This window comes from Ixodes scapularis, unplaced genomic scaffold (genome assembly GCF_016920785.2).
Source record: "Ixodes scapularis isolate PalLabHiFi unplaced genomic scaffold, ASM1692078v2 PGA_scaffold7__128_contigs__length_106722199, whole genome shotgun sequence".
Classification (NCBI taxonomy): domain Eukaryota; kingdom Metazoa; phylum Arthropoda; class Arachnida; order Ixodida; family Ixodidae; genus Ixodes; species Ixodes scapularis.
In genome coordinates, this window is record NW_024609882.1 from 1,555,032 (window position 1) to 1,579,128 (window position 24,097).

Genomic DNA, 24,097 nt, shown 5'->3' on the forward strand with positions numbered 1-24,097 from the left:
GTTCTGCAATTTTGTTTTTACAGTTTTTAGCTTCCCAGACAGTGTGAACCAGTGGCTTCAATCACCGTGGTTTCGTTGATCCTCCAGGCCCTTGTTTCTATGCTTAAAGCCTTTCTTTATTCCACTCTGGGGAGTTATATCCTGTGGCCTCTATGCACTATACTGTGACAGTGAGAACTCGTCGTCGGAGCATAATATGCAAAAAAACTAATACTATACTATCAACATGGTGACCTGGCTGATCTTAAACAGCATCAGAGCTGCCCCTGGAAGCGATGATTATGGTGCAGGTGCTCCTGCACTTCCAGCAAATTTCGTGACTAGTGTGTTATCCATTATCTTTTCTGCTCAATGTCAGCACCTCTGTAAAGTTTCTGGGTCGAGTACTGGGGCAAGTTTACTGCAGGAATTTGCTTGCCTAATGTCCTAAAGAGATGTTAAAAAGGCCATGAAGTAAAAGAAAAAAAAAGTTTTTTTAAGTGCCTTAGTAGGACATGATAGGACACGTGTGGCATACATCCGCAAATAAACTTTTCCTGAAAAAAGATTAATGTGGTATTTACCTCACAAGAGTCATTGATTACAAAACGCACTGTCTCGAATTAGAAGCATGTTCCTGAATCTCCTTTAACTCAAGATCTGTCTTGTGACGTTCTTCCATTCCTCGTTTTCACCTCAAGAATAAAGCAATTTTTGTGCATTGTTCCTGGACCGCGCGAAGTAGTTCTTACAATATTTGGCTATCGAAGGAAGAAGCCATGCATTTGGCATCTGAAAAAAGTAATTTTTGATAAGATAACACATATCTAGTCTAAAATGCACCCACATATATCGTAGTACTCAACATGAAGGGGAAAATTCATAGTGCTACACACGGAGCCAGACTCTTTTCGCTGTGGTTCTTGCGGTGGAAACGAGTATGGTTTCTAGAACATTATTTCAGACCAGTCCTTTTAAAGAGAACCAGTCAGGCCTGTAGCCAGGGGGTGGGGGGGGGGGGAATGCCTCCCTACACCCTCCCCCCCAGCATTAAAAAAAAAAAAGGAAAAATATTGACGTTTTTGAAGATGTTTTGTGAAACACTCTTTTTTCATGTTTTGACAGAGCATGCATAAAACTCTCGGGACAAGGGACAATGAACATATATTTAAAAAGATATCACTTGTCCAGAGTTTCTTTTATTCTTCCCATGTCAAGTTAAATTTTAAACTAACACACTCTACAGTTACTTTGGTCACTTTAATCTTTCATGTTCTTTTACACCTCGAGGCACCGTCATGAGTGTTTACTTTTTGGCGGAAGGGAAAAAAGGGGGGTTTCACCGAAAAAAAAAAAAAAAAAATATCCTGGCTACAGGCCTGATCCTAGTGCTGACTAGGATCTATGAGCATTTCAGTGCATTATCATGGGTAGACTGCGTCATCTGTGTAGTATGTACGGCAAGTCATCCGGAGCGGAGGATTGCTCAGAAAATTGTAGGGCAGGAAAAATCTCACCTGAGGCGATCAGTAATGCGATGACCACCTTGAGCATTTGGAAGGCCCTGGCGGCAGGCAGGCAGATGTGCATGGCCAGCAGGACGACGCATGCCAGGAGCAGCACCGTGAAGCCAATGGTGAAGAAGACTTGCACCGCCACGAAGAAGGCTGCACAAAAGCGAACGAGAAGTGTCACCGCGGCGGAGGAAAATGGAGCGCGGACGTAACTTCGCTGTCTATTTTCAAAGTTCGTTTAGCGCGCCATGACGGCCAGGTCGGTGTCTGCGACCCTGTCATTGCCCTCTCAACCTCGGATGCGCCTGACGCGCCCGGCAGCACGTCTCGCGCGCACAACCGATCAATGTGCGCCCAGACGGTCCGGTAACCAGGCCAAACCGAATAAGCGCACTACCGAAGGCTCGATTTACAATAATAGAAGTTCCAAGTCGAGTGGAACCGTCATCAAATCGCACCAGCTACCAAAAAAAGAAAAAGGGAGAGGGGCCGGCCGATTGCGGTGCTTACGGGTTTCGATGAAGTCTCTGAGGGTGTTGTATTCGTACGTGAGCACCCATCGACAACCCACGTAGAACTTCTCCATATTCAAGTCATTCGGGTTGGAGAAGCTTCGGAAGCAGGCTTCCCACAGTCCGAGCCTGAGCAACTGGGCACTGTAAATGCGCGGGTCGGACGCCAGCCAGTAGGGCGTCGCGAAGGCGATGAACACGAGCACCAGGCTGAGGGCGGCGAAGGCGTAGCCCGCCTTGCGGCCCAGCGAAAGCTGGCTCCAGTCCGACATCTTGTCCGGAGACACGCCCGCACGTGCTCAACGAGAGTCGAACGCGCACCACCGCGAGCACCGTTGAGATTTTCGAATCCGGCACCCTTGGGGAAACGTCACTGCCGCCGCCGATCCAACATGGCGGCTCTGCCGTCGCTACGCAAGCGCGGGCGCCACACCTGTGCTGCGAGAGTGCGGACTCTCGGATATCGAGTGGTCGCGCCAGGTGCAAAACATTCCTGGCGGCTGATGCGATGCTGCGGACGGACCCGTTTTTTTGTGCGTTTCTTTTTTTTCCTTGCGTGTAGAGTTGGGTGGTTGGGTGGTGCCCTCACTCTCCTCCTCCACCCAACTTGTTATCCTTCAAACGGGTGGCGGTTGGAAGAAAAGGGCTCTCTCTGCTGCGTTCTTGAGCCGATGTGTTTTATTCGTAGAAACGTCACCGCGAAGGACTTTTGTCGGAGAGGGCTTCGGCGATGTGGTCAGTCCCGGTTTGTCTTCTTCGCGAGGCGACCTGGCGGAAATGATTCGTTCTGCAACTATGAACGCTGCTTTGAAACGGCCCTGTTGTCTTTTGTGTTCCGAGTCATCCGGATGGCACTTGTCACGCGAGGCTTTCTTTCGAAGCGTGCTCGCTCTTTCGCCTTCTTCGCAAGACTTATATTTACTACGATTGCTTCTGGTCCAAGTGGTCTGGGAGTCTGGGAACCACGAGCGTGCGGCTGCCGTCTGGATACCGAGCAGAGGGACTTCTTTCTCGGAGAGAAAGAGACCTCAACAACCTTCGTTTATACTTTTGTTCGTTACCTCCACGGATGATGCTGACCGTCACGTGTTATCGTGTCTGACCTTGTACGGGTCGCTTTGTGTAGCTTACCCTTGTAGAAGGCCGTTCGCGCGTCAAGAAAGGCCGTACAAAAACGAAGCAGGGATGATGTCATCGAGTTTGGTGTTGGCACCGCTGCTCAGACCCCCGTTTACAAAAGTGACTACTCTGTTGAATATACCAGTGCCACAAGAATATCGACGAACCTGCAACCGATTACAATTGAAAACGAGCGTGTTGGCTAGTAGATACAAAACTTCAAAGTATAAAGCAGAGAGGACGAGGACGGGAAAAGGACATCTTTGTCCTTTTCCCGTCCTCGTCCTCTCTGCTTTATACTTTCAAGTTTTGCATCTGCAACCGAGTTTCCTGGCATGTTTGGCTTTCTATACTGCAACATGAAAGACATTAAAACCCCGGAGCTCGTCGCCTGTACTCCCATCGCGGTAAAATCCACCCTTCCCTTTCTTAAATTGATTATAGACGAACTTGGTGTTTCAAATTCAAGACGCAAAAAGCGACCGCTAAAAATACGCACCAGTCATACTTTGTTTAATGTATCATTTAACCTAAACTAGCTTTTTTTTTTTACCTCTTTTTTAACTTTTCCCAGATGTCAACCTGGTGACATGTCAATAAAATCATCACCACGAGTCACAAACGTGTTTTATTTATAATCTTTCTTTTTGTGACCGTGATCCCATTTGTGCGACAAGCACCGATTTTGATTCTTCGTCGACGAAACGAGATCTACGTTTTTTTCAACCCGAACAATCTTCATCGGTACTGCTTATTCGCCAATACATTTCTTTGTGGCCTAAAGGTTACGTGCAAAGACTTGGCAACCAGATGTATTTTATTTGTTTGCGAACATCACTCCGATGGGAAGCGTCGTCCATTGTGAGGTACGAAAGGTATAACAAAGAACATAATATTTGTCAGTGTCAGAGAAGACAAAGTGAAATCAAACGGCTGAAATGGGCGCGGGTTTTCGGGAGCGTGGTTTTGCGGTCGGTGACGTCGAAGCGGGAGTGCCCAGAGGCAGCCGTGCGATGCTTGCCGGCAGCAGCTGTCAACGACCGCGCTCGGGACGTGTGTTCGTGCGAGGTGTCTGGGAACGTCGTGCTCGGGTGAGCAGATCTCCTCCTCCGGGTAGACCTCGCTCGGAATGTGCAGCGATCGACAACGCGCTGCGCCTTTCGTTGGAGCGGAATGGCAAAGAGCATTGGGCATCGTGGAGATGGCGATACCGTAATACCCCGAAAGATAGCGCCCCCCGGATGTTTTCGGTCCAAAGGTTACATAACACCGAAATATATAAAGGGTGTCTGAAATGCCGAGGCTCGATCTAAAATGGGCCGTAAAAATCGGCGCCTGCACGTAGCAATCTAAGCTTTTCTTTAAAAATGTATTTCAGAGTAAGCATTTCACAATAAAATTACAAAACAAACCTCCCTTTCTGTAAAAAAAAAAAAAAAAATTATTTTGGTGAAGAAGGAAGACCGGCGAAGCTGTATACGCTCGTCCCGTGTGTTTCCTCTTCGTCCTCGTCTGCTTTGCGCGCCGTTTCCTACGATAAATTCCCACCAACTCGCCCAACTATCCATGCATATAGCTGCAGGATAGCTGGAAAGGTCGCCGCCGTCGCTCATAGATGGTGGTAGCTGTCCAGAGTTTTGTGTAGTTTTGTGTCGACATTTGTTTGGTACCGGACACGAAACTGGGGTAATTAGCCCTTAACAGCTCCGCTGTAAAAAAACAGTTTATGCGGTGCGCAAGTTCGTCTGCCTCTTGTGAAGTCGCGGTGACGTCAGAACGACACCGAGCTCCGATTGTAAGGATAGTGGGTTTACCTAAAGGCAGCTATCATTGAGGTCCGCCCGCTATCCCTCATTCACAACCAATCAGAGCTGGGCGCGTTCTGACGTCACCACAGCCCCTGCGCAAGAAGCAGGCCAACTTGCGCTCCGCATTGGTCAGCAGATATCCTCCCATCATCTGAATCTTCAGTTATTCCATTCATAATAGAAGCCAGCGAGAAAAGACAATTGAAAACTATTTTGGGCAGGTACTCCGTTCTGGGAGATGTAACCGCCGTCATCGCACATCGCTCGATAAAACATACGCAATTAAACTGTCGCAGTCGCAGAGATGATGGCATTTGTCGCTGTGCATAACTGTGCACCGTCTATAATGGAATGCAGTGGGCGCCACGAGCTATCCCAGTTCATCCAGCGCTGTGGACGCATCACGTGACTGCCCGACCGTGGGATTGGTTGGGGTGGCTCGTTTCGTAGCGCCCGCTGCGGTCCACTGTGTACGATTGCTGCTACGATGCAAATGGGAGGAAATGGAGCCTCGGCGTGTTTTGAGCCATGGCGCCGGACTGCTGCCCGACTCTCGCTTATGCGTCGCGTCTCGTCGCGCAACGCAGCAAATACTGGAGTGTATTCGCGCGACACGACCGGATGTGAGCACTCATCTGTGCAGCTAACGCTGGAACCGACAAAAAAGAAGAAACAAAAAATAGCGCATAGGCGACGAGACATCGTGCTAACTGATACACTGTGTTTAGCGGGAGCTGCTCTGACAAGACGGTTCGTTAACTTGGGTATCGGTGCACGGTACGCTAGAACGTAATGTTACTCCCCCAATGGGCGGAGCTGCAAACTACCGTTTAATTTTTTTAAGCCTTTTTCTTTTTTTTGCGAGGAGTACAGACACGACATTGCTAACGCCGGGTCGCAAGAAAACTGGTTCATTCCGTATACAGTAACAACTGCGTCGTAATTGACCTCCGGACTTGCTTTTAGGATGTTGCTTCTTAGTTCGTTGAGTCACGCAGCTGCGGAGCGTCGGGCAAAAGCCTCTTTGAAGGTCGCAACACATTTCAGTTGGTCCTCGAAAGGTCTGAGCCTCTCCCCCTCGCTTCGTACGTCTATAAATATGGGGATTCGTGAGTCAGAGCCCAGACTCACGACGCCGTGTAGATTTCTATTCTGTGAGCTTCTTAACCGGTCGCGTATGTGTCATCAAAGCTGTCGTGGGCGAGGAGGTGAGACACATGTGACTTCACAATTGGCTGTCGAGTGCTGAAATGAAACTACCTTTCTGGTTACTACAATAACATATGGTACAAAGCCGACGGGAAGCTAGGTTTTGACGTGTTGTAGCTTAGACGGAGGGAAAATGATAGAACTTGTTTTTGAAGAGTATACTAATCACTCCGAACAAGAAGAAAACCGAATCTGGTCATTTATTTGCTTTTTTTTCCCCCCTTTTTACAGCAGAGCTGTTAAGGGCAGTTTCCACAAGATCGTGTCCGCTAGCAAACAAATGATGACACAAAACTCTGGACAGCTACCGCCATCTATGAGCGACGGCGGCAACCCGTTAACCGGCTTGCCGGCTTTCTGATAGCCGCCGTCGCTCATGGATGGCGACAACCTTTCGAGCTTTTTTACTCTGACTTGCCGACTTGCGGCCGGCCATTACTTCATTCCAGTGTTGGACGAAATACTCGATAAAAGTATTTAACTTAGGTTACTAAATATCTGCTTCGTAAAGAATTTAAAATACTCCTCAAGTTACTTTCACAGTAAAGTATCTTGAATTGAGTACAACAAATACTTAGAAATGTAATTTAATTACTTTTGAAGACACTTCCGCATTGCGTAATTTGTATCGACGTCAGTGACAACGACAAGTATACAGCTACGGAAATCTGGGTTACCAGAATGGTTTATTAGCACGCAACAAGACAAAACGGCAAAAAGAAGAAAAAAAGTATCGTAGAACTATTTTATGCAGTCTAACTATAAGGGATATTGTCACGAATGAAAAATGACGAGGCGGCGGATAACTGAAGAAACTAAGCGTTTAATGGGGCGAACTTGTGCCCAAAACAAAATACAGAAAGGCTAGCGTCGCAGGCGTCGATGTCGGCGAAACAGCAGGTTCGAGCGCTGGGGCGAGACTGACTCCGGACCACCACTCGGAGCACCTTTCGTACCCGGGTGGGTTTCTGGGACATTCGGCGTAGAACATTCGTAACTCGATCAGACGACAAGGTTTTTGAGCTTACGGAAAATGTTAAGTTGAAAGAATGAATAAAAGAGGAGTCCGCTCCCTGGTATCGAACCCGGAGCCTTCGCGCGAGATCCAAGCGCGGCAACCATTCAGCCACGCGCTCGCTCGGCAACGCGCGTGTCAATATCAATGATACATGTTCCAAAACATTTCTGGGACAACGAGAAATTTATCTATTGGGGAGGAGATCAGACCGGTGGCGCACAAAGCGGTTAAGATTGGAACTACATGGATGGGGACAACAAATACAATGACTCGACGCTCGGCTGAATTAACCGAACGCGGCGTCAGCGTTCGGCTAGAGTTCGTGTTCTTCGGTGAGGAGGGGCTCTTTTGTTACCACTCCGGCCTGCATGAACAATGCCGCATGCACGGTGCCCAGCTCAGCACAAACGCCCTCAAGCTCGCATCCTCTTATTACTGCTTTCGGGAGAGATCCGGCACTTAACGTCACTTCGCTAATTGTTAGTATTTTTACATTACACTGTGCCCCGCGCTGTATTAAAAAAAACATGAACATGCCCACAAGACCTGTGGGCATATGCACAGGCGTTGTCTTGGGTAAACACCGAGGTTTGGAGGAAACAAACGGGTCAGAGCGCCTCGTCAATGACGACATCGCTGAATATCACGTCCTGCGGCGCACCTTAAACGTATCGTCTAACTACAATCCATATTGTCTATAGGAGTTCACTATAAACGAACTTGGGATACGAATATGAGTGAGTGGATAACAAAGAGAACCCACATAATAGCCACGGCACTGGTCGCACCTTCTTCAAGTAGGTTGGGTTCAGAAAGACACTCAACGTTGGGGGACGCTTTGTTGGGATTTTGAGAGGCCATCCAGCTTTTAGCTCGTTTCCTGTCCTGTTCTCTGCTTATCAATGTTCGCTTACAGACAGTGTTCGTGAGAGCAATAGGAGACGGACTGGCGACAAAAAGAAAATAAACGAAAGAAAACCTCGACGTTTTGCCGTAGCGGGCTCAAATATACAAAATGCAAAACAAAAATGTATTCTTAGAATGGATGCTCGGGCGAGTTGAGTATTCATATTGTGCGAGTGTGAGTTTGAGGGTGAGTGAATCTACTTAGCGCTTCTCCCACAAAAATGTATTGTGTGTGTGTTTGTGTGTGTTTGCCCACTCCTCATTTTCTTCTATTTGTTATTTTCTTGACACTCAAGTCTGCATTGTTGTCGTAGGTCGTTTTCCTGTCTGCGTTGCGCCTCAGGGTGGCAATCTTTACTTCCGTAAAACCACCCCTTTTGTTTGAGGAGTTTTGGGGGGAAACTCTACACTCTCAAGAAAAAAGGGTGTCAAAAGGTGTATTCTTACACCCTTTGTCCCATATAATACACCCCAGAATTTCAATTCGACGTACAGTGCCCTACAGTCGAACAGAGGGCCCGAAATTTTACCAGGGTCTTGATAGCCGTGTGGTACAACATTGTAAATAACTAAACTACGTATCAAAGACAACATAAAGAAAACACCGAGTTTTTACAGTAGGGCCAAGAAAACCCGAATTATTTTTTTCGTGTTCAGTAAAACGTACATGAGCTATTTTAATAAGTTGTACCACACGGCTATGAAGCCCCTCGTAAAATTTCGGGCCGTCTGTTCGTCTGTAGGGCGCTGTATGTCGAATTGAAGTTTGGGGGTGTATTATATGGGACAAAGGGTGTAAGAATACACCTTTTGACACCCTTTTTTCTTGAGAGTGTAGGAAACGATAAGACACCTTTGGGAGAACGAGGCGAGAACTTTCATTTAACGAACTATGGGCCGAGATATGAGTTACATTCGGCACAAAAGCGATGTTTTCACGGGCTCAGCCAAAGTCACTCAATATAATCGGAGCTAGCAACGCGATTTGGTTGCTCGAAAGAGTGTTCACGCTTGCTCGTGCCACGCCCACGCCAGTTCATACCGAACAACTCGGAAAATGGCGGAATGTCAAAAATGTATTTGAGATGAGTACAAGATACTCAGACATGGAATTAAAATAGAGTATCAAATACTCTCGATCAAAAGTATTTGCAAGATACCAAGATACATCAAAAAGTATTTGAAATACAGTATTTTGAGTAGAGTATTTGAGATAGGCACAAGTTTGCTTCATTCCCACCACAGTACAGCTTCGCTGGTCTTCCTTCTTCACCAGAGTGAAAAGCTGAACGTTTTTTTTTAGTTGAAGTCGTTAAACGTTTTGCCTTGCCGCATATTTGTAATGCCGTAAATTTCTTAACGAAGAGCATAGCACGAGTATTTTGATGTTTTTTGATGTTTTTTTACGAAGACTATATGAGCAAAGGTTATATGGGGAGGATAAAAGACAAACCTATCGGGAAGAGTGACAAAATTGCAAAGTTGAAGCACTTTTTCACGCCTGATTTATCGTGCCCACAATATTATAAACATTTTTGTCGATCCAATCAAATGGAATCTATGTTATTTGCTGTCACGTGATCAGGAAATCCGCATGACAACAGGGGACTGGGACAAAAAGCTGCTCAACAAAAATAGTCAACTATCAGTCATTGTTTGTACAAAATCATATCGCTTTGTTTTACGTGTATACATCGCGCAATTAGACTTCACAAAAACGGCAAAACTCGATGCGGATGGTACACTTTGAAGCGCGACAGAAAGGAAAGGATGCATTATGTTGACTGAGTCACTTAATTGCACCTTAACGTTGCTAAACTTTTTACTTTGAGGCACGTTTTGGCCGCCGGATCGTCCTCAATTGGAAGCAAAATGCAGCAATAGACCGATGTCACCAGCCAGTTTGGCTACGCCACCGCTGCTGCAATGCATCGAGGGAACTTTAGTCTTTCTGTGCGCGCGACAACCTCGCTAGAGGTCTGCCCTTGCAGAGTACGAGACAGCAGGAACCGTCTCGTGCACTGCTGGTTCTCGCCCGTGAAATATGGCGGCTTCACGCATGCGCCGAACGCTCAGTTACATCGGTCCATTCGTGTATCGTTTGATGGAACATTCTAAGACGAATGTCACGGGAAATGTTTTAAAATACAGACTCACACATACAAGGTAAAAATGAAGAAGTGGCCTAGTTCACCTGTTTTTGACACACTCCATATATGATATAAGTATAACCCTCACACGCAATTTTGTAAAACCTTAATATCCGTAGCGGCTATATTGTTTGCACGAAATGTTGCGCGTGGAATTTTTTTTTATATGTGTGTTAATCTCTCCAGGCAATGGCAATTAGCATAAAAATATATGAGAAAAAAAGATACTTGTCGATCGGATTCGTCTTGTTTTCAGTGAACACATGACGAATAAAGGGGCGGGGTTGAACCCCGTCCTTTGAACGTCCGTTATGTTTTATGACATTATGATATGTCGACAATCATTTGCTTCCTGTGATATACTCGTATTGTTACGTGGTAGTGAATTCGCTATACTCATTCGCTGAACCTCCACTTATTGTTGATGTAGTGTTTTGTCGAGTTACAGGTTTGTATTCATGGAAGCGAAATTACTTGTTCTTGTCTTGTCCTATTGATATATACTTCCTTTAGAAGAATGGGTACAATGAGAATAAATTTTAGACGAGTAGTCACCAATCGATGAAATCCAAGCTCTCGGCGCAGTGAACTTCCGTCGAATAAAAGTAATGAAAACATGCAAAAGAGCCCAGGTGCGCGTCGCGGTTCATCGCCAAGGAAAACCTTCGCGTATATCACAAGTACGGGGGTTGACTACCCCAGAAGGAACGCGTGTACACCGTTTCTTTCTTTATTTTTCTCTCTTTCTCTTATTCTGCGAATTTGTTTTGTTTGTTCTCGTTCGGGAATTCATTGGGCTGCGGACAATGCTCGGCGCCAAGGCACGTTCGGCTCCGTTTATCCTCAGTCGCCTCCTTTGTCCCCGATCGGCGCGCTAAGCAGCCAACCCGACACATATCAGGGTTAGTGGGCCAGCCGGCCACGACGCTCTCTTACGCGCATACCGACGGGTCTACACGATCGGCCGGGGTGCTTGTACTGACAAATTTGTCTATCTCAGGTTCTTAAAAAAAAAAAAAAAAAAAAAAAAAAATATATATATATATATATATATACTTTATTATTACTTTAAATGCCCGCAGTATTGCAGCCCTACTTCAACTTTCCTTCGCTATATATGTATATTCGCTGTATCCACATCTTCGCTATATCCACACCTTCACTATATCGCCGTCTCTCTTAGCGGATTATAGAGAGGGTACAAAAAAAAATGAGCTGACGATGGTATCGCCCCTGTTTTTCTGGTGGCGGTGGTGTACCCACACATCACACAGCAGGTTTTGGGGTAGTTATTCGTGAATATTTCATTATCATTGTTGTTGATAAGCCGGCCGGGTGCTGTGTTGCATTTACACATGAATGCAGACTCACCCAGATATTTATTTTCTCGCCATTTTAATGCTGCTAAATTTGTAGCAAGCGTAGTAATGCTAGCTTCATCTGTCTCTTTTTTTTTTTTGCGCGTATTTTTTTTTTTTGTCGATTTTTCATGCCCGTATATTAAATTACGGTCTTAGAATTTCTGATCCAGAAACTTGGCATATCAGCACACCACATATCGGTAACCTGTCCCCTGTTTCTCCTAGGTGTCTCATTTGCGGTGAAAAGCTCGCTTGGGGGCGCTTCTGTTTTCCTCACTATGGGTAGTGCACGTGCTACCCACGCGGTTATGTTGTAATTTTCATAGTGCATAGAAGCTTATTGGCATTGCACGTGCTTGCACCAGCAGCGGAAGTTGAAGTATCCTCACTCTGGGTTGCCAAAAAAGTCCACCAGGTGGCGATACCCAAACTTCTCGCCGCACATAGCCATGAAAAACAATTTAGAGGGATACGTCGCACGTTAGCATTCTTGGCACACACGCGACACGCGGTTTTCTTACATGTGTTTACGACATATTGACTCCGAGCTCCTCGATGACCGTCAGACTTTATTCTGCAGCTTGCACCCCGCGGCACCCTAGTAAAAAAAACTCATTTGTATGAGAAATTTCTTTTGTCCAATAAACACATATGAATCATACAAGATATATAAGAACAATATAAGAATTATATGAGAACTATATAAGAATTATATCAGATATATAAGAACCACGTAAGAAACTTATAAGAAACTTCCCACTAGTTTCTTATATGGCGCTTGTATGTTCTCATATAGCTCTTATATAGCTCTTATATGGTTCTTATATGTTCTTATATATCTTGTATGATTCATATGTGTTTATTGGACACAGAAATTTCTCATACAAATGAGAATTTTCAATATCTGCGCATGCGCAGATACTCCTTGGTGCAGGGAAGCGCGCGACTGTTTGCAGACGGACAGTGTGAGAAGTGCTGCACTTCTCACACTGTCCGTCTGCAAACAGTCGCGCGCTTCCCTGCACCAAGGAGTATCTGCGCATGCGCATACCTACGGCGTGACGTCAGAGACGCGTGCGGGTCCCACCGTTGGCTGGTCCACGTGCACTTGCAGACAAAGAGCCTTCGAACGAGCTAGACGCATCATCGAGGAACGTCACGAAGTGGCGCTTCCGCCATTTTGTCCTGCCCTTCGAGGCAACAAAGAGTTCGTATGGTTCGCCGCTCATATGCGAGACCAGCTCTGCCCGCCTCCGTGCTACCATGTCGACACCTCTTGGAGGTCAGGACGTTTCTGTCTGACATCTCTCTCTCTCTATCCTCGTTCTCGTCTTTCTTCGTTCGTTCGTTATTTTCTTTTTCTTCACCTTTTCTTCTCTCCTTTCGTGAGTGCCTCATTCGCGAGTTCGTGATCGAACGGTCACGCGTCGTCTGCGTTTCTCTACTACGTTCACCCCTAAGCTGACAGTGAGGCGGAAGTTACGTGCTCGCTGGACCAGTCGTACGTCGATCTTTCGTCACGTGATCACGTTCCCGTCCCCACACCCGCCTGCAGAGAGTGGGGTCAGGTGATGAAAAAGAGTCGGTCGGACTGGTCCGTCGAGTGCGTAGAGCTCCCACCGCCCTGTCAGCTTCTGTAGGGTTGGACGGAGTCTATCGCCTTCCAAATTCCGATGATGCCATGCGTGTCGGACTCGTCGATGGATAACCCATGGACGCTGTTTTCCCCCTGCGAACGGCGATTCGACGCGCAGGAATGTTTTCCGCGGCGACGGCGGTAGTCTGCACGTGACGCGACGGAACCATTGCGTTCGTCTGTGCGGAAGTTGGGCTTTGTTTCGACGAAGGGGTGGATCTGCCTCAAATCCGAGTCGTTTCTCGTCGGCAGCGCTGATGGGGTGACTCATGCGTGAGAATGAATTGTCGTGGAACGTTCGGGTGCGCGTCCCGACACCGAAAGCTTTTTATTCATTTATTGTGGCGTAATCTCGATTCCGAGGCTCGTCCGGCTATCGTGGGCGACGAGAATCGAAGAAGGGGTGTGGTCACTGGGGTGGCGCTGCTGTTGACACCGCGCATGCGCAAAAGCTTCACTTTTTCGGGATCTTGTTTCTGCGTTTAAAAGGTTAAAAAGCGCAACACAACAAGGACAATGAAGACACGAAGACGACAGGACGGGCGCTAACTCACAACTGATTTTATTATTTTATTATTATTATTATTATTTTATTTTATTATTATTATTATACGCATAAGCCTGATTGTCCCTTCCGAGCCATTGTGTCTGAGAGGAACACGTGGCAGTTTATGGTTAGCCGTTATCTACAGCGCAGCCTGGCAACCTTGGCTTTGAGGGACCCTTTTCTTGTACGAAACTCGGATGAAGTGATTGACGTGTTTAGAGAGGGGTGTAAAAATGCCCTCTCGGCTTTGTCTGTAGATGTTGAGGACCTCTATTATTCTGTGCCTCACGACGGGTTACTCCGAGCTGTTCGGGATAAGATAGACGAGTCGGGAGAGGTAAACTTTCAAAGTGTCGCGGGCGTTAGTAGCGAACATTTTTTAGAGCTGTTGGTCTTTTACCTCCAGTCCACTGCTGTCAGTTACAATGAGCGTTTCTTTGTACAGAAATGTGGTGTTTGTATTGGCTCGTCGGTTGCCCCTGTTTTATGTAACATATTTTTAGCGTCATTGGACAGACGGATTTTGGAATGCCTACCTGAATTGCATGTAGTTAAAGTCTTTAGATATGTTGACGATTATCTTGTAATTTTAGACACAAATTTGGGTTTGGATGAGGTTGTTGCGGGGATCGTTAAAGCTTTTAAAGAAGCGTCAGGTGGACAAGTTTACATGGGAAATGCCCGTGCTGAACTGCATTCGGTTTTTGGACCTTATGGTCATGTTTTCCAACGACCATGTTTGTTGGAGGTATAGCCCGCGTTCAAAGAAAAGCCTTGTTTCTTACAAAAGTGCACATTCCAAACTGGTCAAGAGACGAATCGCGTTAACATGTCTTCAGGCAGCCCTTGCAAAAAGTTGCAAACATCAGATGGACATCAGTTTTGCTCAGCAAGTAAAAAGGCTAAAAAACGTAGGGTACCCACCTAACCTGATATCGAGCTGCTGTGAGAGCCTACTTCAAAAAATAAAAAGAACTAACTTACAAGGGGGCGGCCAGACAAATAAAGTTAAAAGACGTGTACATGTGATTCCTTATTGGCATAAAGTGTCTCACAACATTAAAAAGATAGCTAGTAGATACGATGTAAATGTTGTTTTTTCAGCCCCTTGCAAGCTCTCAAAAATCTGTCCGATGCTTACACGGCAGAAAAAAGCACTTTGTTCAAAAAAGCACGCTGTACAGTACACTGAATGTGTGACTAATGTTGTCTATGAGATTCCATTAAGATGTGGAAAAGTTTATATTGGACAAACCGGGCGCTGTTTTAACGATAGGGCACGCGAGCATAATCTTTCTGTGCAGAACAACGCGGGGGGGACACCTGGCAGACCACTGTAGGCGATGTGCTGACTGTAAGCCTCTTTTGGCTGAAACAAAATTTTTAAAGAAATCAAAAGATAAGACCGAGAGAGAGATTATAGAGGCGTTTTATATCAAAAAGAAAGATGACAAATGCGTTAGCGCGCCCTCTCTCTTTTTGCTTCAGAAAGAAGTAATGTTTCTAGATAGTTGCTTGTGAGAGCGGTGATTGGTTGCAGTGTGGGTTTGGCATACGATCTTGTGTATAAAAGTGACAGTGTTGTTTCTAATAAAATCAGTTGTGAGTTAGCGCCCGTCCTGTCGCCTTCGTGTCTTCATTGTCCTTGTTGTGTTGAGCTTTTTAACCTTTTAAATCAGTATGAACCAACTCGCCCAAACACAAGTTTTAATTGTTTCTGCGCACGCGCAGTGCCCGCACATGCGTGTTGTGGGCAAACGTGAGATCGCTCAACGTGTTCGCGTGTAAGGTACACAGTGTAGCCTACCTAACACTCGCGGTGTCTCAAGCTGTTGGGACCGATTGAGACTCGGTGAGCTTGTTCTGCTTCAGGACTCGTCTCGAGTAAATTCACTGGAACCTGAGAAAGTAGAGTAAAGCTCTCCGTATGGTCGCCATTTTGGTCCGTGAAATGAGCAATTTCTCCTCGACCCCTCCCTTCTCGGTGAGCCGATCTGAATTCTCTGGTGACGGGTAGCTTTATGGAGACGCTTCTTGTAAACAGAGATTTTGCTATCCTCACACCGGTGAAACAAGCGTACATCTTCGTACTACCACCACATGCGGTGTCGGTGCTTGGAGACACTGAAAAATCATTAAGGTGCGCAAGAAGAACACTATTATTGTAAGAGATTCGTGGAGGTGGACAGGATTGATAAGTTGATTGCATACGCAGTGCCAAAGACTCTTATATTGGCGAGGAACGCTGCCAGGACGATGATGCTCCATGGTAATTTTGGTGCGACTGGTTTAGAACGACCCTCTGGAAGCTCCGAAGACTTGAATGGACCGAGAGTGCGATTTCTATGGCAACGTAAACGTATTAGCCCATCGCCTTGCGAGGTTTTGGTTGTCTGCATGTTGGTATCTGTTTGTGTCCGGCTGGTGCTACTTTCCCAGGACCCAATAACTAGAATCTCGAGTAGGTTTTAGGTACATTCTAGAAAATAATGCCTGTGCATTCACTTTCCAACAGAGCAGTCGGTGAGCCAATCACTGCAGTGTACGAATTAAGCTGTGCGATATGACGGAGCAGGAAAGGTGCGTAGCCCTAAAAGCCAAGTCTGTAATGTGAGCGTGGCGGCGTTCCGTACGCAAACGTAAGCTGGTCCTTCCGCAGATACAGAGCGATCGGTTTTCAAGCGCTCGCAGTAAGTGACGTTCCGAGGGCATTGTGTAGAACGGTGGGGTATTCAGCCAGCACCACCACCAGCTATGCGCTTGAAAATGGCGACGGTCGCACCACTGAGATTCTGCTTCTGTTTGGCCGGGAAAGAGATAGCGTGACCGCAGCGGCGCGCGCGACGCCAGATCGGCACAATTACAAGAACGCTGACGCTTTTGGGCGCTGACGCGTCGGGAATAAAAACGCAAGATATAAATTCTGCCGAGGAAGAAAAGACCCAAGGACGGCACGGCCAACCGTCGCTCGAGGAATACGCTTCTAGGCGGCTCGGAGGTCGCCGCTCAAACAGCTCGTATACGTTCACTCCAGAGAGAAGAGTAAATGAATGGCGAATGTCGCCACAAGTACGGCATAAAAGGTATTGTGCCGCGTTCTCAAAAGAAACTTCAGCTCGGAGTCGACCGCTCGCAGCAAGAAGAAATGCAACGGAGCTCGATTTAAATTAGCTGGCAACACGTCGGTCGGAGATTGGAAAGCGTGTGATTTTTGTTTTCTGTTTGCCGTATGTACGTATGGAGTGATTTTTTTTTTATCGAAAATAAAAACAGTAGGGGAAAAAAGAACGGCCAAGAAGCAACGCGTTGCAATAGCCTTGCAGCGAGACTGATGACTGTCGTATAAAGTTGAAAGTTCATCGGCTGTTTTGTGTGTTCCGTGTTTTGTATCCATGGTTTTTTCTTCTTCTTTTTTTTGCGTTGTAAAAGGGTTGATGTACGAATAGTTGTCAATCATACGGATGTTGTGATTGTGCACAGCGCAGAGAGCATTCCGGCTGTTCATCTACAGGGACCCCCGTTTGTTTCATGGTCCCTGACAGAAGGAATATACGGCGTCCCTATCGGATGTCCGACCTGTAGCACGCGCTCGTCACCTTCCACCGTGCTTTGGTTGTGCGTGCGCGCTTGGTGCTCGGTTGACGCCGAAGCACCGTCGAAGGTGGGAATCTCGTGCTGGAGGCGCGATAGCTGAAGGACCTCCCTGTCGTTCTCATTCTGTCAGTGAGCAGCTTGGGTTCGCAGCGTTCGATTCTTGGACAGGTGTCGACCCGAAGCGTCGATGGAGCGAGAACGACCATCTCTTCCATTCGCTGGGTGGTTCAAACCGCTAAGGGTCACAAAATTGGAATTGCGTATCACCAGAGACGAAGGCTATATAGGGTTCTGAAAAGCGAACTTGCAGGGTGTTTCTGTCTAACGTTCAAATTGCTGCTGCGCAATCTAAAAAAAAAAAAAAAAAGCGTTTAAACGTTTTTTTTTTAGCCTTTCCTATAGACCTTTCCAGCGCTTATCACCCGGGCGAAAAATGCTGAGTCACTGAGCTGTGGACGCATGCGCAGCGTCTGATATGACGCACAACGGAGCTACAACGCAAGCTCAGAAGGCGTTCCACAGCTCAGCAGACAAAGATGGCAGCGCGCAGCAGGCGATTTTCGGAAAGGTCTATACGCTGCTGGGGCCCTAAACTCGTCAAACACAAAGTGGGAGACGAAAGTTCGCGGAGCGCGCCCATTGGACGTCGGCGAAAAAAGCGCGAAGTCATCGTCGTGAGAGGCCAATCGGTGCGCTCCGTCAACTTCGGCCCCAACTTTGTGTTTGACGAGTTTAGAGGCCCTGGCCAACGACAAGCCCAACTTTTCGGCGATAAGGGCAATCTACCTGCCTGCTTAGAAACGTATTATTTTGCGTCCACGTTAAAATAACTTGTTTGCGAGCATTTTTTTTTTTGTCAGCCCATAGCGAAACGAGTAGTGCGGCGACAAACAGCAACGGATGAAGAACTGACTCGGCGCAATACGTAACGAAATATGTGTGTTTGTACCTGACATTCTTTCAATGCATATCATTATTTTTATTGAAGCTCCATAAACAGAGATGGAGCGGACGTTAGTGTATACTAGAGTATGGAACACTGCATTCGGATTTGTTCCCTGGCTGGATATATCTACGCGGTGAACGCGCAGAGGCTTTTGATTTCGATCGGCACCTTTCAGTAGACGGTAGCAGTATACTGGTACGGCGTGAATTCTTTCTCTGATCTGGCGTCGCTTTTGCGTTTATTTTCTGTCTGGGGTTGCAACATCCGACACTCGAAGCACGGAACGCACATGCGTCATAAGCACGTAGGTGTCGAAGAAGAGAATGTTTCTAATGTGCCGACCCCGCCGCTGCGGTCAATTATGTTCATCCGTATGTATAGTCACGTCGGTCGTTGCCGTCTTGGTTTAGTCGCATTCAATGTTTCTGCTGGAATAGTCTAACAGATGTTCAATACATGCAGGGACGGATTTAAAGCCAAAGAGAGAGAGGAGGGGGGGAGGTCGCCTCTCGTTATAACTTTTTGAAGGAAAAACGAAGGACATAAACCAGCAGCTTTTTACGAAAAAAGAAAGTTTAGTTTTTGGTGATATGGCGAATATCAGGTCGACAAAATCTATCCGGGCAACGCTTGGTCTATGACGTCACATCCGCCCGTAACGTAAAATCTCTCCGTAGACCCCCCCCCCCCCCCCCCCCCCCCGTTTCCCTGGGCATTTGGAGACACATGCTTATATATTTTCACGCACTCGAGCATAAAAACATCGCCGTCAACCATGGAGAAAGTAAAACAAACTATAAATCTGAAAAAAAAAAAAAAAAAAAAAAAAACGAATTCTTTTTTTTTTTATTGCTAGAATATTATACTTCAATACTCGGTCATGATCACGATTATCATCGTCACTTGGGATTTTGAACCTGGTACGTACTTTCTGGGTCTCTTTAAGAAATCTGTTGGTTTGTTAGCTATCAACCTCTATGTTTTCATAACAGATAAACAAATAAACTGCACAGTTTTTTTTTATGCTTATAAGTTTGGCGAGAAAGCGGGTCAAACGGGTTGTTTCGATGCTTAGACAACGGGAAATTTGCGTCGAAATGTGTCGCGTTTTCCAGTGAAGAGAGACGAGCTTGGTTGGCCTCTATTCTCGCTTCTTGCTGGAGAGACACACCACATGGGAAAATTTTATATGTTTTGCCCTTCTATTTGGGGTCGCGTGACTTTTCCTCTACGGGGTCCGACTCGAGGTATATACTCGAGACGGCCGGGAGCTACCTGAAACTGTTCTCTATAGGCCTTGACAGGCCGCGCCTGAACTTCGGCCTCAACTTCGGCTCTTCTATATTCCGTTTCACCTTACGATGGACCGCCGCGGCCGGATGCTATACGAGCAATATTCCAGTCAATCAAGCGCCGTGAGCGCCTAACTTCGCTGCGCCCTTTTTGAGTATCGCCTGATACTCAGACAGCATCGGATTGGCCCCGATTGCTCGTAGCGTCCGCTGTGGGCCATCGGAACGAGACGTGGAGGAGAGTCGCCGATGGTTGATGTCGCGGGTGTCGACTAGGGTTATAAAGGCGCCCTACTCCGCCGATGCTTGCGTTGGTTAGGTGTATGCGGCGGGCTCCGATGACAAGAACCGACGCCCGGTGCCTTTCCCACGGGCTTTGAGGGCGTGGAGAGGGTATATGCGACTACGGTGGCGGAGAATCTTAACTGGATCGCGAGAACAGAGACCGCCAATTTGCTCATTTTGATCAGCCGTAACTACTTATTCATAAATGGAAGATAGCACGTAGAGGAGACCACGTGCCTCGTCGTAGCAACGTGCAGACCGAAATTCAGCGTCACTTCGCCAGCTGCGTAAACTACGTCCCCAGCGAGCTGATCAGAGCGGTCGAGTGAGGCACGCGACAACCTTATTCTTCTTGGCGACGTTGTTGGTGAACAGAATAGTAAATGAGAAATGCGCTCCATGGCACTTGGTTGCGTTCCTCTTCCGAAGATCTGCCACGTGCTCCGTTCCCTCGGTCTGATTGGCCCGAGCGGAGCATTCTCCTCTTAACCAGTTATGCGCAAGCACAGTATAGGGAGTATTCACTAGACGCCATGTTTGTGGGTGCTGTTTAGAGCGCATGCTCAGAACGAGCTCACATCGATAGGCTGCTAAGACCGGCACTCTCGATGGTGCGGAATGCACGTTGCAAACGAACTGTGGAAGCTAGCCATCAGCACACGCTCAGCAGTCGCGCACACAGCTATGGCCGCCAGTGAATACTCCCTATACAGCCCGCGCGATGTAAGGGAATTCGGCGTTTCCAGACTCGCGCTCGCTTGGAGCAGTGGAGGCTGAAGTCTTCGGAGTTCCGACAGGAATCCGTCGGGTGGCGATTTTGAAAACTTTTTCGGTGCTAACGGGCGAGGCGTTGTGGTGTGCGCGCACAAATTTCTCTCTCCTTTACCGACCTAATCGCCCTCGAAATTAGTTTTTCGCGATCGCCGTTATTATGATCGTTATAGCCGTTTTCCCACTCGGCCTTGGACACGCCGACGCGCTCGTGGACGACCAGAAGCACAAAGGCGAGCAGCCGCGAGAGCATTTACCCCGCGCACGATCGTTTAGCGCGCTTCCACCGCGGAACCATTGTGGTCGGAAGAACACGCCGTGAGTAGGGGGAGGTGACGGGGGGGTTGTTCTGAATGCGGTTATACGATGATGGCGGTGGGGCGATTCGGGCGGTGAGCAAGAAGAACACCGTCGGGCAGAGAGAGTGGCGAATACAGGCGCGTGCCGTTCGCGTTTGGCGACAGACGCCTGTTTCCTGTCGTCTTCCTGGTTTCACGCCCGCTCCATTTGTACCTTTTACCAACTGGGACGTGGTAGCGAGGTCCTTTCCAGGCTTGTTCCAGGTATTTTAAGTTGCTGCAGGTAGTCGGAATCCCGCTTCACTTAGCTCTGTTTTTACTGGTTTCTTTTTTGTCTTTGTCTCATTTTAAAGCCACAGTCAAGCTGCTCATACATTGTACGAAACAGAAGGTGTTCGGTGTACAGACACGACCGACAGACTCACCTGCGGACAAGCCTGACGCATGTTGGAGGCTTGTTTGCTTCATACATACTTAGAACATGTCCGCAGGCAGTATTTTTGTCGAAATGTTTTATTTTTAATTTTTTTTGTTAGTTGATGTTGGCGGGAAACTACTCAATCAGTGTTTTGCTCCAGAGTCACGTATATATTTATTAAAGCAAAAAAAAAAAAAAAAAAATGCGCGAAACCGACACACGTAAGCACACAAGCTCATGTCCGGAAGTATATATATATATATATATATATATACAACGGGCATGGTGGCGGGAGGCCGAAGGCGTGGGTATAAAACTGAGAAGAAAAAAACCCTTAGTGAAAACAGCAACAACGGACGATTTAATCTTCGACGTTTCGGCCGGAGTCCGGCCTTCGTCAGGAAAACCCTTAGTGAAAACAGCAACAACGGACGATTTAATCTTCGACGTTTCGGCCGGAGTCCGGCCTTCGTCAGGAAGTCTTCCTGACGAAGCCGGACTCCGGCCGAAACGTCGAAGATTAAATCGTCCGTTGTTGCTGTTTTCACTAACAGCAACAACGGACGATTTAATCTTCGACGTTTCGGCCGGAGTCCGGCCTTCGTCAGGAAGTCTTCCTGACGAAGCCGGACTCCGGCCGAAACGTCGAAGATTAAATCGTCCGTTGTTGCGGTTTTCACTAAGGGTTTTTTTCTTCTCAGTTTTATACCCACGCCTTCGGCCTCCCGCCACCATGCCCGTTATATATATATATATATATATATATATATATATATATATATATATATATATATATATATATATATATATATATATATATATATACATACATATACCCGACCGGCGTTTTCTTTTTCTTTTCTCCGTTTTTCCGGCGTATGAAGCAGACGACGAAGTTGCGTACACCGTTTTCGTCGTGCGATTGTGGCGCACTTACGTCTATGTCCCTTCGGCTCCATGTTCCGTGCTCAAAGATCGATTGGCCGGGACCACGAACGACAGTTCCGATGTAGCGACCCGACGTCGGTCGCGACGTTGGTCCGCCGCGATGGCGTCGTCCGGCCCCCATATACGCCCTCGGTACGTCGCCATGTTGAGAAGGACGTGTACGTGTACGTCCTGTGATCTGTGTAACGTTTTCTTTTTTCTATATTTTTCGATCAACGTATTTGATTTTTTTTTAGGCCTCAAAAATGGGGGTTCGTGCTCTATTTTTAATATTGAATGCGTATCTTATTTTTTTTTTAAATATTGAATATGTCTGAATATGTTTGGTACACATATTGTGACCACCACGTGACCATGGAAAAGAGAGTGAGCTCGCCCGACACCGGCCAATCGAGTGCGGTGTGACGGTGCAGTTTCGGCACTGCTCGATTGGCTCCACCGAATCCTTGCATCAAATTTCGGTCGTTCTGCAATTACAACGACGCAATGCAAATAAATAAATAAATAAATAAAGCAGCAACCAGTGGACGGCAGCTGGAGTGCGTGATGTGTTCGCGGGCTCTGTCGCGCACGAGACGGAAAATCGCAACGCAGAATCGCACCGTGTGAAACGCGTTTCAGTAACCAGGTATTTTGTAAGTTACAGCGAAATTTCCGTAACTATAACTTTGTTGTACTTTCGGAGTAACTTAGGGCGAGTTACAGTCGCTTATCTCGAAATGATGTCGGCGAATACGCAGATTTATGTTGATCTACCTTCAACATCAGCGGTATGGACAGAGGCGGACTTAAGCAGTATTTAAAAGTGTCGGAAAGTGTAAAGGCCGATGATTCTGAAAATATAGTTATTTATTTCTTGAACCTCGAAGACCCTACAAAGGGCATTACACAATGGAAAGGCTGCTAAAAAAATCGCGGAAGTAAGAGAAAAACGAGGAAAAAAATACAAATACAGTGAAGAACGGCAGAGGTTGTACTTAGCAAAACAAAAATGTAAGACAAAAAAAAAAAAAAAAAAAAAAAACATGGAACAAGGAATTTGGGTAGCTAAGAGCTTACTCTCTCCGGTATGCTATTTAGTATCGCGAAATTCAGAATAAGTAGTTATTGTGAAATCGTCAAGTAAGAATGATGCCGAAACCAACATTTAAATATTCTCGCGCTTTTCAGTGTCGTGACATCAGGGGAAGGCCGGCTTGGCGCTCGAGTGGCCAGTCTCAAAATGGCCTCTGCCGATCATTTGTTTCGCGCTGCTGCGCGGCTGCTGGAGCGAGCTTCCAAAGCACTCATTTGACACATTGAAGCTGCTTCTAATCAGTTTGGGACAAAGTCTAGACTGTCCAAACAGTGAACCCATGCCTTCCCCTGACGTCACTTTATCGTAGTTGTCAGTACATACTTTCACTTTGAAAAAACGCGCTGAGGACCAAGCTTGTAAATTCAATAACTTCGCGAAAAAAAATATTTTGGCTCAATATTTGGGGTACTATTTCAGTTATGTTTGTTGGCGTGTTTAGAAAATTTCGATGCAAATCGTAGACTATGAAGAAGACGCCGGAGTACTGCTTCAACTGTGCACAAAACTTGCCCCGTTCTTCAGGTCTTCCGAAGGTGTAAACCTATAGGTAGTTATATTTTTTTTTGGTTATTGCATCTGTATCTTGACAACTCCTTATAGTATCCTGTGTGCCTATACGACAAGTTAACTTTTCTGCAGGTACTTTGTGGTAGTCTTCAAGATGATAGGTGGCTCGTGCCCACATGAGAGGTTTCTAAACGGTGGAA

The 24,097-nt window shown here is 46.7% G+C and overlaps 1 protein-coding gene and 1 non-coding gene across 2 annotated transcripts in view; one reads left to right on the top strand and one right to left on the bottom strand.

Moving 5' to 3' along the window:
* The window catches only part of LOC8043982 (pseudouridine-metabolizing bifunctional protein C1861.05), a 482,938-nt gene that overhangs the window by 438,064 nt on the left and 20,777 nt on the right, over window positions 1-24,097 (top strand). The gene's annotated exons all lie outside the window — the stretch shown is intronic.
* On the bottom strand, window positions 1,497-2,503 carry LOC8043976 (the record flags this gene model as incomplete). Its single annotated transcript, XR_006076643.1, is given in 2 exon segments — window positions 1,497-1,646; window positions 2,004-2,503. It is a non-coding gene; the product is annotated as an uncharacterized LOC8043976 (transcript).